The sequence below is a fragment of the Cryptomeria japonica genome, chromosome 1, assembly GCF_030272615.1.
Source record: "Cryptomeria japonica chromosome 1, Sugi_1.0, whole genome shotgun sequence".
NCBI lineage: Eukaryota > Viridiplantae > Streptophyta > Pinopsida > Cupressales > Cupressaceae > Cryptomeria > Cryptomeria japonica.
The window spans coordinates 515746007-515758942 of NC_081405.1; positions in this window are offsets into that span (position 1 = coordinate 515746007).

Below are 12936 nucleotides of genomic sequence, written 5' to 3' on the forward strand. Positions count from 1 at the left end.
TCTTTTAGTTTCCCTCTTTTGATGGGGTTGATGTGTTTGATGAGGAGGATGAACTCCTTTTGGACATCTTATTGGAAGCTTGTTTGAAGAAGAAACCTCTGATGGTGGTAAGTTTTGGGGGTTGAAAAAAGGGTTTATCTTACCTTCCTTGGGAGATACTTTTTTGTAAATTGAAACATAGTTATGTGGAAAGCTCTAATCCCTCCCCTTCTTTTATGGAATAAAATGAGTCTCTGTTTAAGATTGTGGAGGATGAGATGGTTTGTTTTCCTCCTTATAAACCATTTTTTTTAGAATTCTTCGAAGAATAGTTTAGGGGCTAATTTTGGGGTTGTCTCCTCTTGGTAAAAATGAGTTGAATATTGTTAGTCATGATGATGTTGGTCCATCTTCTTTTTATTTTGGGAATGTTTCTACTCTTGAAGATAGACGAATGGTGGTTGCTTCCCCTCCTGTTGTTGTTGGACCATCCCGTCCCCAAAGAGTTTGAAGAAACCCTATGTTATGGTGACTGAGATGGTTGCTATAGATGCTCTTTCTTTAGGTTTTCTTTGGGACAAACTTTCTATTCTAGTTTCAGTGAGCCTTTTGATAAAATGAAAGAATGATAAATTGAATTCATTAATCCTGATTATATTTTGAATGAGTTGGCCACTTGGTTGAAGAGTCCCTACGTTATGGTGACTGAGATGGTTGCTATAGATGCTTTTTCTCTAGGTTTTCTTTGGTAGATTTTGTGATAATTGCCTCAATATCCTTATTGTACATAGATGGATCCTTTAGATATGTAAGCTTGGTAAATAGGTTGAGGCTATTGTAGTGTTGAATGGTTTCTTTCTCATTTCTTTTTCCCATTTGAAGGATTGTTTTAATATTTTACATGATTGCACTTGGCTTTTGAGCATGAATGGTCTTTGTCTTCAATGATGGTATCTTGGTTTTAGCCCTCTAAAGAAAACAATCAAGTTTCCTGTCTAGGTTTATTTTTCAAGGCTACCTTTGAAATTTTGGAATGAAAGAATTTTTATGATTATTTCAAACTCTTTTGGGAAATATTGTGTTATGAATGAGGTCTCCAAACTCATGAAGTGGTTGTTGTTTGCTAGATTTTGTGTTTATGTGGACAAAAACTAAGTGCTCCCTACTCATATTACCATAGGATATAAATTCGGTAAGTGGGTGTAGTAGATTGAGTTTGAGGACTCTCTGATTATTTTGTATTCTTGTGGTAAAGTCGGGCATGACTCCACCACTTTCTTGAAAAATAAGAAACAACACTTTTTTTGGAAAATGAAGGATCAAACCCCTATTTATATGGAGTCTTATTTTCCCTATGTTTAATATGTTTAGAAAGTTGATATTAAAAACAAACCCCCTATGGATTGTCCTATGAATAATTTGGAGCAAGGCATTACCAATGATTTTATATGATGGCTCTTTTTCTCGAGCAATTTAGCCTCCCTAATTCTAAGTTAAAGCAAATCTCCTTGCAATGTTTTTTTAACCCACCTTAACTTTGCTTTTGTTTTTCCTCACTTCTATTTGCTTAGTTGTTATTTTATTATTGTTGTTTGGTGTTTTACTATTAGTAATGCTTCATATTTATCTTTGTACAAGGAATTAGGGCCCTTTCAAAATCCATTCTTATCTAAATTTAAAAAAATAAATTATATATATATATATATATTTGATTTTTTGCTTTCTATTATAAGTACATATATATTTAAAATAAATTTTTTTTTGTATTAAATATCATATGTAAATTAGATTACAAATAGGTACAAATAGCATTGTTATCCCTCCAAGGGTTATCCAAAAGTAAGAGTCATAGTATCAATAAAAAGATACATGTCTGCATGATATACATTTTCTCAACAACTACATGTACTATTAATTGATACAAAAAGATACCAAGCCTATGCTAATAACTATGAGATGGTATGAACATCAGTAAAGTACTCCTCTATCCATGCTACCCAACCCTGTGGTCCTTCATTCCAAAACATATTTTACCCCACTTATTGGGGCCCAATAAAGGGTGATGAACGAGATCCTCTACAGTCTCCAACATTGCCATCCTGCCTTGCAATGCTCTTTCACTTATGTCTTTCAATCTCTATGCATTGAGCTCTCAAACAAATGTCTCAAGACTAACCACAAAAGAGGTTCTTTTTGCTGTACTCTCCACCCATGAGAAACCATGTCAGATCTCCCATTTTGAAGACACTCATTGAACCATCCTATAGAATTCTTTTAAACTTTTTTCTATCTAATTTTATAGAAACAATAACCTGCACATTTTTATTATAAAATATGGGTCTCTTAAGAGACTCAATAAGTGTTCTATTCCTACCTCCAAACAATTATCATTCCTTAACATCCAAATTTGTCAAAGATCTTCAAGTGAAAAAGTAAGCCAAAATACATTACAATCTTTCTTCCGACTAGAGATATAACCATAAATCACCTCCTTGATATCCACATTTTTACAAGAACTATCAAATCATATACCAAATATTTTCCAAATTTCAAAAGCAACAAGATAATCAAAGAAAATGTGTTTAATGGTTTTAGGTCTTCTACAAGTAACACAATCAATAATCTCCTCATTACGATTTTTGAAAGGAAATTTTCACAAAGTCAAAAGCCATTTAAAATATTTCGTTTTTGGTTCAAAAAGGCAAGGCCATAAGGATTCAAAAACAAAATGCCACTTCTCAAGAGGAGGGTTAAGAAGCCATAAATAATTGATATTCATAAGGATGGAGTCATCATTAGTGAGGAACTTATAAATCTATTTGGATTTGACATTGAAGAGAAACGTACTATCAGACCATTTGAAGGTTTCATATCTTAGGGGATGTACGAAACAAGGTTTGGGGAGGGCTAGTGGGGCACAAGCTTCCTTAGGAAAATAAAATGTTCTTCATTATGTTTGTGGAAGTCCATACTATTGGCACAAGTCAAACCAACTTTTCAATCTACCATTCTCAATGATATCCATTTCTTTGTTGAACATCCTTGAAGAAGAGCAAGCATTTTCCCATTGTAAGAAATGTTCCACCATATGGATCTTTCACCAAAAATGATTCTGCCATTGTGGGTAGTCAATTTCCTAACTCCCCTTCTAGATTGATATGAACACATTAGATCCACTAGGGTTGATTGAAAAGTGCCCACCTAGTGGATCACTCAAGGGTAAATTTTTCCAATGGTTATCTTTTTTAGGCACTGTCATAACTATATTATTTCTAACTAGCACCTTCGATGACTCCTCACCTTTGAGATATTTGAAGATCCATTTTGTATTTGACTCCATAATACCTTGTAGCCTAAGTTCTTTTAAGCACAAACCTCTTTTTTCTTTTCCCTTTGTGCACCAATCCCATTTTACTAAATGCATTTTTCTATTCCCTTTACCATCAGACCATTAGAATTTTCTCATCTATTTATGAATATCATTGTATTTATAATTGCCAAATATCCAAGTAGAGGTGTAATACAAATTATAGGAGGAGAGTTTTTTTAGCAGACTTGAACCTAACTAGCAATAGAAAGATGTTGTTTGTTCCACTTTACCAGTTTTCTGTCAATTTTTTCTTTCACCCAACCCCACATCTCTTTAAGGCATGGGTTAGCTACAAAAGGAATTCCCAAGTACCTCACTTGGTGGTTTGGGCCTCCCCATTGTAGGTTGTCTTTATTAAAACAGATAGGTGGATGGGTCTCCCAGCCTAGCATGATAGACTTAGACACAAATATTCTACTCCCAAATGCCTCACAAAACAATTCCAATTTTAGAAACAAAGAATCTAAATTATGTTCTTCTAATTCTAGAAGAGTAGTAGTATCATCTGCAAACTGCATGTTGGATAGGTCCCCCCCATTAGCCAAAGTGATGCCTTTGATTCTTAGAAATAATGAATCATCTCTAAACAAGTGAAAACGGGCATCAACAACTACTATAAATAGTGTCAGGGCAAACAGATACCCTTGTCTTATAGACCTTGAGAGAAAAAAATTTAGACCCATGACCATTCACTTCAACACAAGCCTTTGCATCCATCGTCAAGGTTTGAACCATTTTGCAAAATTGCTCTAAAAACCCAAGATTAATGAACATCTCTATGATAAATTCTAATCCACTTTGTCATAACCCTTTTCAAAATCAAGGAGAAACATGGCAATTTTTTTATTAGGAAGCTTAAACGAGTGCATTTCCTCTTAGTAGGTGAGGAGGCTCTCAGGAATATATCTCCCTTTGTTAAAACATGTTTGGGTTGTATTCATCACTTTTGGCAGGATATTTTCCAATTTGATGGCTAAAATTTTGGCCAGAATTTTATAGAAGATGTTCAAAAGAGTGATTGGTCTCCAGTTTTTAATTAGTGTTTTATCTCCCTCCTTAGGGATTGGCTTCATAACACCTTTATTGAACTTGGGACCAAGATAACCCTAGGAAAAGGCCTCATTGTACACTTGGATTAGGTCCTCATAAACTCATTATGCATTAGCTTTGTGGAATTCTATAGGTAGCCCATCAAGTTTGGGGACCTTATCATTTTTTAGTAGCTAAATGGCTCTCTTAACTTCCTCCCAAGAAAGTTTGGTCTTCTCTATCAAACTTGCTAGGGATAATTATCTTAAGAGTATTTCTGGCCATTTCATTTCTCTTAGAGTTGTCCTCTGAATTGAATAGCTTCTTATAGAATAGGTAAAAGGCATTAAGTACCTCTTCCTCACTATTTAGATACTTCCCTTTATCTCATATAGAATTAATCTTTTCGTTTGCCTCCTTCCACTTAGCATTTGAAAGAAAAATTTAGACACCTGGTTTCCTCTTGGACCCAATTTAATCTTCACTTGCACCTTGAATTTATGGTTTTGAATCCTCCTAAGGCTTCTTTGGTGTGAACAAGAGATTCATTAATTGTTAGGTTAGATAGCTCTAGTTGAGGATGATCTTATAATTCAAGCAGTTTATCATTTAAGTCTGCTTCCAATTTTCTGCAATCCTTTGCCTTTTTCCTCCATATTGTTTGTAAGAGGGCCTTCCAACTCTCAGTGTTTTGTGTCCATTTATCAATAACTGATTTAGGTGACATTCCATTTATTTAACTGTCTGATAATATAGAATGCACTCTTGACATCTTCATCTCCTAGCAAGCAAATGTTTAGATAAAAACAATCTTTTTTAGCTTTGGTAATATTGTTGAGTTCCCCCAGCTGATCACTGCTTGAATCAGATGATGATCAGACAAAGTATAGGGATTCACTTTGGTACAGATTCCATCCCTATCTCTCCTAAAATTGAAAACATCTTTATTAATATAAAACTTGTCTAACCGACTGTAAATTCTAGTAGCTCCCTTTTGGTAGTTACACCATGTAAAGCAAATAGGATTGTACTCATTCTTCCTACCTTCTAGGAGATCAAGTAAACTCAACTTATTTTTTAAACTACTCCAATAAAATCTTTTATTTCCTTTCCATTCATGTTTTGATCCTCCTAACTTATCCTAAGGATTTTCAACCATGTTGAAATCCCCTCCCACTATCCAAGGAATATCCTTCAACTGATGTAACCATTGCCACATGACAATTTTGTCCTTATAGTTATTGGGGGCATAAAGTGAGAAGACCCCAAAGGTTAAATTATCAACTTGCAGGATTGATGAATAAATGATGAACAGTTAGTACCGAACCGGTACTAAGAGGGGGGGTGAATCAGTATAGGCAAAAATACTTACCGTGAACCAATTTGACTACACACGCTGAACTTTGACTGGAAAGCAATAACACCGGTCTAAATCAGATTACTACTAGTAAAACATAGTGAGAATGTGAAAGACATAAACTAGTAACCCTTAGCTTTCCATACACTCTAATACCTCATTTCCACTTCACCCTTATGCAAAAACAGGTAATCTATCATCAAAAATATAATGACTGCTGGTTCAACATATTTTACCAGTTTGACATAAAATACTAAACCATCACATGAAAGGCATCACACATGACACACTAATTTTTCACATGGAAACCCAATTGGGAAAAACCACGGTGGGAATGAATACCCACAAGCTGTTCTTGAACTCTTTTGAAGTCTACTCTGTTAGGAGCCTAGTCCGGTTAGAGACTTTTAAAATAGGTTCTGCTAGGAACCGATCCTGCTAAGGATCACCTAGTTAAGGGATAGCTAAATACCCAGTTAAAGGTTAGAACCCTATTAAAGGTTACCTCGCAAGAGGATTTGAAGAACTCATTGAATTGAGTCACCCTGTTAAAGGATTTACACAAAAGCATGTTAAAGCTACCCGGTTAAAGGGATTTTCCAACTGCTGAAATGGTTAGAAGTCAACAGGTAATACACTGATCTGATAATAGCACTCAATGCCAAGGCAGATCCACTTTAGCTCCTCCTCTTCTGTAATCACACTCTGTAGGTATCAACACACTTCTCTGGTTTGGCAAGAATCAAGTATCACTCACTGGGATACACACATAACATTTGCCAACAACTTAAAAATGAAAAACATCATCGACCTTATAGGAAACAGATAGGTCGATAGCATAAACCCTAAACCCTAAACATTTAGGTTTTACATTTCAATCGGTTCAATCTTGACCGTTAATCGTACTGCATTGAATACAACATTCTTGAACATATCTCAAGACGCTCTCCAACATTCATTCTTTGTCACTTTAGGAAGCTGATAACCCATCACGCGCTCTCCACCATTTACAAAGACTTTGCACATTCCCGAGGTAGATAGGATCAATTTTCATGAAGATCCTCAAGAAAATCCTTCATGTGCACAAGGTTGACGTGGCAACACTATCAAGTCATCATTACAATGCTAACTCATCACAAGATGTCATCGGTTGAATCACACAATCTTGGAATGCATCAACCGAAAACCCTGAAGCTGAGACTACCAACCAGTAGTCATGCAAAATGAAACCCCGATACAAAACTTCCATTTACCAGTTCTCATTCCAACATACTGGTTCACCTTGAACAAACATACCACTTCACTTTTTCACAAATACCGGTTTACATCATCATACCGGTTCTCTTGCCAGTTTGCTTACTACAACATGCCAGTTCATTCTTCAGCATATTGACATCAATGACAACATACAATATCATCATGTCATCATGCTCTACACATATGCCAATAATCTCCCCCTTTGGCATTGATGGCAATATACAAAGATATATTTTTGCTTCACATCTTCTCCCCAATACGACAGATATCTTTTTCGCTTCACATCTTCTCCCCAATACGGTAGATATCTTTTCCGCTTCACATCTTCTCCCCCTTTGACAACAATGCCAAAGTGGAGGCATACACATCTATGTTCCACTATGTTGCTCCCCCTAAGGAGTAGCATCCTTCAACACACCAATCCTTAAAAAGATATATTAATGTAAGACCTGACTGATGTGGAGCACACACCTTTAGTTCACCTCTTGAAGGGGCAGCACCCCTAATTCACCTCTCAAATAGGTAAAGGTAGCCTTTGGTAGAGGCTTGGTGAATATGTCTACTAACTGCTCCTTACTAGAAACATGTTCCAATACAACCTCTTTGTTCTGAACCTTCTCCCTCAAGAAATGATACTTGAGCTCGAAGTGCTTGGTTCTAGCATGTAAAACCGGATTCTTGGAGATGTTAATTTCACTTGTGTTGTCACAAAATATACTTACCAGTTCAGATATAAGAATTTTGAAGCCATTTAAAACATGCTTCATCCAAATTGTCTGGGTGCAGTTCATAAATGTTGCAACATACTCTACTTCTATTGTGGACTGAGAGATACAACTCTCTTCTTACTCATCTAGGAGACTAGTCTACCACCAAGAAAGAATGCACCACCGGTTGTGCTCTTCTGGTCGTCCACATTACCAGCCCAATCAGCATCTGTAAACACTTTCAGGTTGAAATCATTACTGTATAGATACCATAATCCATAGTCAATAGTTCCCTTCAGATATCTAAGAATCCGCGTGACTGCTACCAAGTGGGATTATCTTGGAATTTTCTGGAACCGGGCAATAATGCCCACTGCATGTGCAATTTCTAGTCTGCTATGTACTACATAGTGCAATTTACCAATCATTGATCAGTATTCCTTCTCATTCACCAACACTGAGTCATCCTCTTTTGATAATTTACAACTGGTCACCATCGGTGTACCAACCGGTTTGCTGTCTTTCATGCCAAAGGTCTTCAACACCTCTTTGACATACTTGGACTGATTGATAAAGATTCCATCTTTCATTTGTTGAATTTATAGTCCAATGAAGAACTTAATCTCTCCTATAAGTGACATCTCAAATTCCTTCTTCATCTCATGTGCAAAGTCATGACTCATCTTGTCATCTCCACCAAAAATTATGTCATCAACAAATACTTCACAGATCAGAATTTGATCTCCTTCTAACTTCATATAGATATTGCTATCTTCACTTGTTCTCTCAAATCCAATCTTCACAAGATGGGAGTGCAAGCTTTCATACCATGCTCTAGGTGTCTGCTTTAGTTCATACAGGGCTTTATGTAGCCTACACACCATGTCATTGTCTTCTGATAGGGCAAACCCATCTGGTTGCTCTATATACACCTCCTCTTCTAGTATTCCATTCAAGAATGCAGATTTTACATCCATTTGATATACTTTGAATCCCTTGAAGGCTGCATATGCAAGAAGCATACGAACTCCTTCCAATCTAGCTACTAGAGCAAAGGTTTCTCCATAGTATTCTCCTTCTTCTTGAGCATATCCTTTACACACCAGTTTGGCTTTGTTTCTAACCATTGAGCCATCTTCATTCAGCTTATTTATGAAAACCCATTTGTTACCAATGACATTTTTATGCTCAGGTCTGGGTACCAAAGACCATGTACCATTCTTTTCTATCTGGTCAAGTTCCTCTTCCATTGCCTTGATCCAGTCTTCATTTTTATGTGCCTCTTTAAATGTTTTAGGCTCAAATTCAGAGATCATATAAGAATTTTCTCTGACCTTTCTTCTTGTAATAATTCCTGCATCCTTGTCTCCTATGATCTACTTTGGATCATGATTTAGCTTTACATACCTAAGAATGATCTTAGTTGTTTCCTCTTGCTCTTCTTCTTCATCCTCATCTTCATCAGCATCGGCATCTACTAGTGTAGGAGCACTGTTACTGGTGCTAGGCTGTTTTGCAACCGGTTACCAGAAGATTACTACCAGTTCCTCTCCTACTTGCTCACTATCGATTTCCTCATGTTTCTCAGAGGTTTCATCAACTCTAACATTGATACTTTCAACAATTCTCTAAGTCCTATTGTTGAAACACTTAAGAGCTTTACTCTTGGTGGAATATCCTAGGAATATTCCTTCATCACATTTTACGTCGAACTTGCTCTGATGTTCACTCCTCTTGATATAACATTTGCTACCAAACACTCTAAAGTAGCTTACCACTGGTGTCTTACCGGTCCAATACTCATAAGGAGTTTTATCCTTTCCTTTCTTGATGAGTACTCGGTTCATTGTGTAGACTGCAGTGCTCACCGCTTCTCTCCAAAAGGTCTGAGCAACTTTTCCTTGGATCAGCATTGTTTTGGCTACTTCAACTACAGTTCGGGTGTTTCTCTCTGCTAGGCCATTTTGCTGTGGATTCCAGGGGGCAGATAGTTGCCTCTTGATGTCGTTCTCTTCACAGTACTTATTGAATTCACCGGAAGTGAATTCTCCTCCTTGATCAGTTCTTAGGCACTTAATCCTCTTACTGCTTTCTTTTTCAACCAGTGCTCTAAAGGCTTTGAACTTTCCAAAGGCTTCAAACTTGTCCTTCAAGAATGTGACCCACATCATTCTTGAGAAATCATCAGTAAGAATCATAAAATACCTATCTCCCTGCACACTCCTAGTTTTTATAGGACCACGCAAATCAATATGCACAAGATCAATTAAATTGTCTGCAGTAAAATATTTACCTTTGAAGGTTGAGGAAGACATTTTCCCCAGTTGACACTCTCTGCACAAAGGATTCTCCAATTTTCTCAGCATAGGCAATCCTCTAACTGCCTTGATCTTACTGGCCTTCATAATATTATTAAAGTTTACATGGTAGAGTCTCCTATGCCATATCCAGCTATCATCAAACTTAGCCATTAGACATGTACTGATATTTGCATTCAGTCGGAATAGGTTACCTTTGGTCTACATATTGGTGGCCATTAGTTCACCATTCTTTACTTTGATTTTTCACACTCCATCTTTGAATTCCAGAGTGAGTCCATTATCATTCAGCTAGGAAACACTCAAAAGGTTGTGTCTGAGACCTTCTACCAAATACACATTTTTAGCACTGCTTTTTCCATTCAGAGAGATGGACCCTCTGCCTTTTACCATACATGGTGCATCATTACCAAAATGAACCACACCCCAATCATACTCTTCCAGATATAGAAACTTACTCCGGTCACCAATCATATGGTGAGAAAATCCACTGCCAATAATCCACTCATTGGAATTATCAAAGCGGGAGACAAGAGCCTTCTTGTCTAACACATCTTCCTTAACTACTAAAAACACAATGTCTTCACTTTCTTCATCTTCTGATTCCTCATCAGTGACACCTTCATCAACTGCTACAAAATAGTTTCTCCTATTTCCTCCTTTTAACTTCTTGAACTTCTCTGATTTGTCCTTATTATCACCATTAGGACAGTTTACAGCAATGTGTCCTATCCTATTGCAAGAAAAACATTTCAAAGGGAGCTTACCTCTGTATTTACCAGTTCCCTTAGGAAGTCTCTTGGAAAGAAGAGCTTCAAATTCCATCAGGATCTCCTCATCATCCATATCTCTGCTTTTTCTTGGTTCACCACTGGTACTAGCTTCTTTACCCTTTCTAGATGGTGCAACAGATGCTCTAAAGGTTGATTCAGTCTTCTAAATACTGTCGTCATAATTATTTAGCTCATAAGTTGTCAACTTAACAATGATGGAGTCTAGGGATACCTTTGTCTTGTCTATAAACCTCAACTCCTGAATAGCAGCAACCCTTATTGCATAGACCGATAATAAGGATCTCAAGACTTTGCTAATGACAGTGGAATCATCTATTTTACCACCTGCACTCTTGATGTCTCCAACAACAGTTTTGATTCTTATTCCATATTGTTGAATGGTCTCTCCTTCAACCATCTGCATGTATTCAAACTTTCCCCTAAGGCTCTCTTCCTTAGCTTGTTTCACATGCTCATCACCGCCATAGATATTCTCAAGAGCATCCCATACTTCTTTGGGATTGTCTTTATCCTGAACATCAATAAACTCAATGTCAGATAGACTGTTGATTAGGGCTTCCATGACTTGCCCATTCTCTCGAATCTCTCTCTTTTGATCATCGGTGAGAGTACTGGTAGGGATAACATAAGCATTCTCAACATATCTGCAGTGTTGAGCACCCATGCTTCTGATGTATATCTTCATTTTGTCCTTCCATATGGTAAAGTTGTCTCTGTTGAACTTTGGACCTTCCCTCTTCATCATTAGAGTAGGATCTTTTCCTCAAGAAGTTAAGCTTACAACACAGAGGACCTGGAAGATGCTTTGATACCAATTGATGAATAAATGATGAAGAGTTAGTACCAAACTAGTACTGAGAGGGGGGGTGAATTAGTATATGCAAAAATACTTACCCTGAACTGGTTTGACTGCACGCACTGAACTTTGCCTAGCAAGCAATAACACGGGTCTAAATCAGATTACTACTGGTAAAACACAGTGAGAATGTGAAAGACATAAACCGGTAACCCTTATCTTTCCATACACTCTAATACCTCATTTCCACTTCACCCTTATGCAAAAACAAGTAATGTATCATCAAAAATATAATGACCGCTGGTTCAACATATTTTACCAGTTTGACATAAAATACTAAACCATCACATGAAAGGCATCACACATGACACACTGATTTTTCACGTGGAAACCCAATTGGGAAAAACCACGGTGGGGATGAATACCCACAAGCTGTTCTTGAACTCTTTTGAAGTCCTCTCTATTAGGAGCCTATTCTGGTTAGATACTTTTACAATAGGTTCTGCTAGGAACCGATCCTGCTAGGGATCACCTAATTAAGGGATGGCTAAATACCCGATTAAAGGTTAGAACCCTGTTAAAGGTTACCTCGCAAGAGGATTTGAAGAACTCATTGAATTGAGTCACCTTGTTAAAGGATTTACACAAAAGCTTGTTAAAGCTACCCGGTTAAGGGATTTTCCAACTGCTAAAACGGTTAGAAGTCAACAGCTAATACACTGATCTGATAACAGCACTCAATGCCAAGGCAGATCCACTTTAGCTCCTCCTCTTATGCAATCACACTCTGCAGGTATCAACACACTTCTCTGGTCTGGCAAGAATCAAGTATCACTCACTGGGATAGACACATAACATTTGCCAACAACTTAAAAATGAAAAACATCATCGACCTTATAAGAAACAGATAGGTCGGTAGCATAAACCCTAAACCCTAAACATTTAGGTTTTACATTTCAATCAGTTCAATCCTGACCATTAATCATACTGCATTGAATACAATAGTGTTGAACAGATCTCAAGACGTTCTCCAACATTCATTCTTTGCTGCTTAAGGAAGCTGATAACCCATCACGCGCTCTCCACCGTTTACAAAGACTTTGCACATTCCTGAGGTAGATAGGATCAATCTCCATGCAAGATCCTCAAGGAAATCCTTCACGCACACAAGGCTGACATGGCAACACTATCAGGTCTTCATTACAATGCTAACTCATCACAAGATGTCATCAGTTGAATCACACAATCTTGGAATGCATCAACTGGAAACCCTGAAGCTGAGACTACCAATCGGTAGTCATGCCAAATGGAACCCCGATACAAAACTTC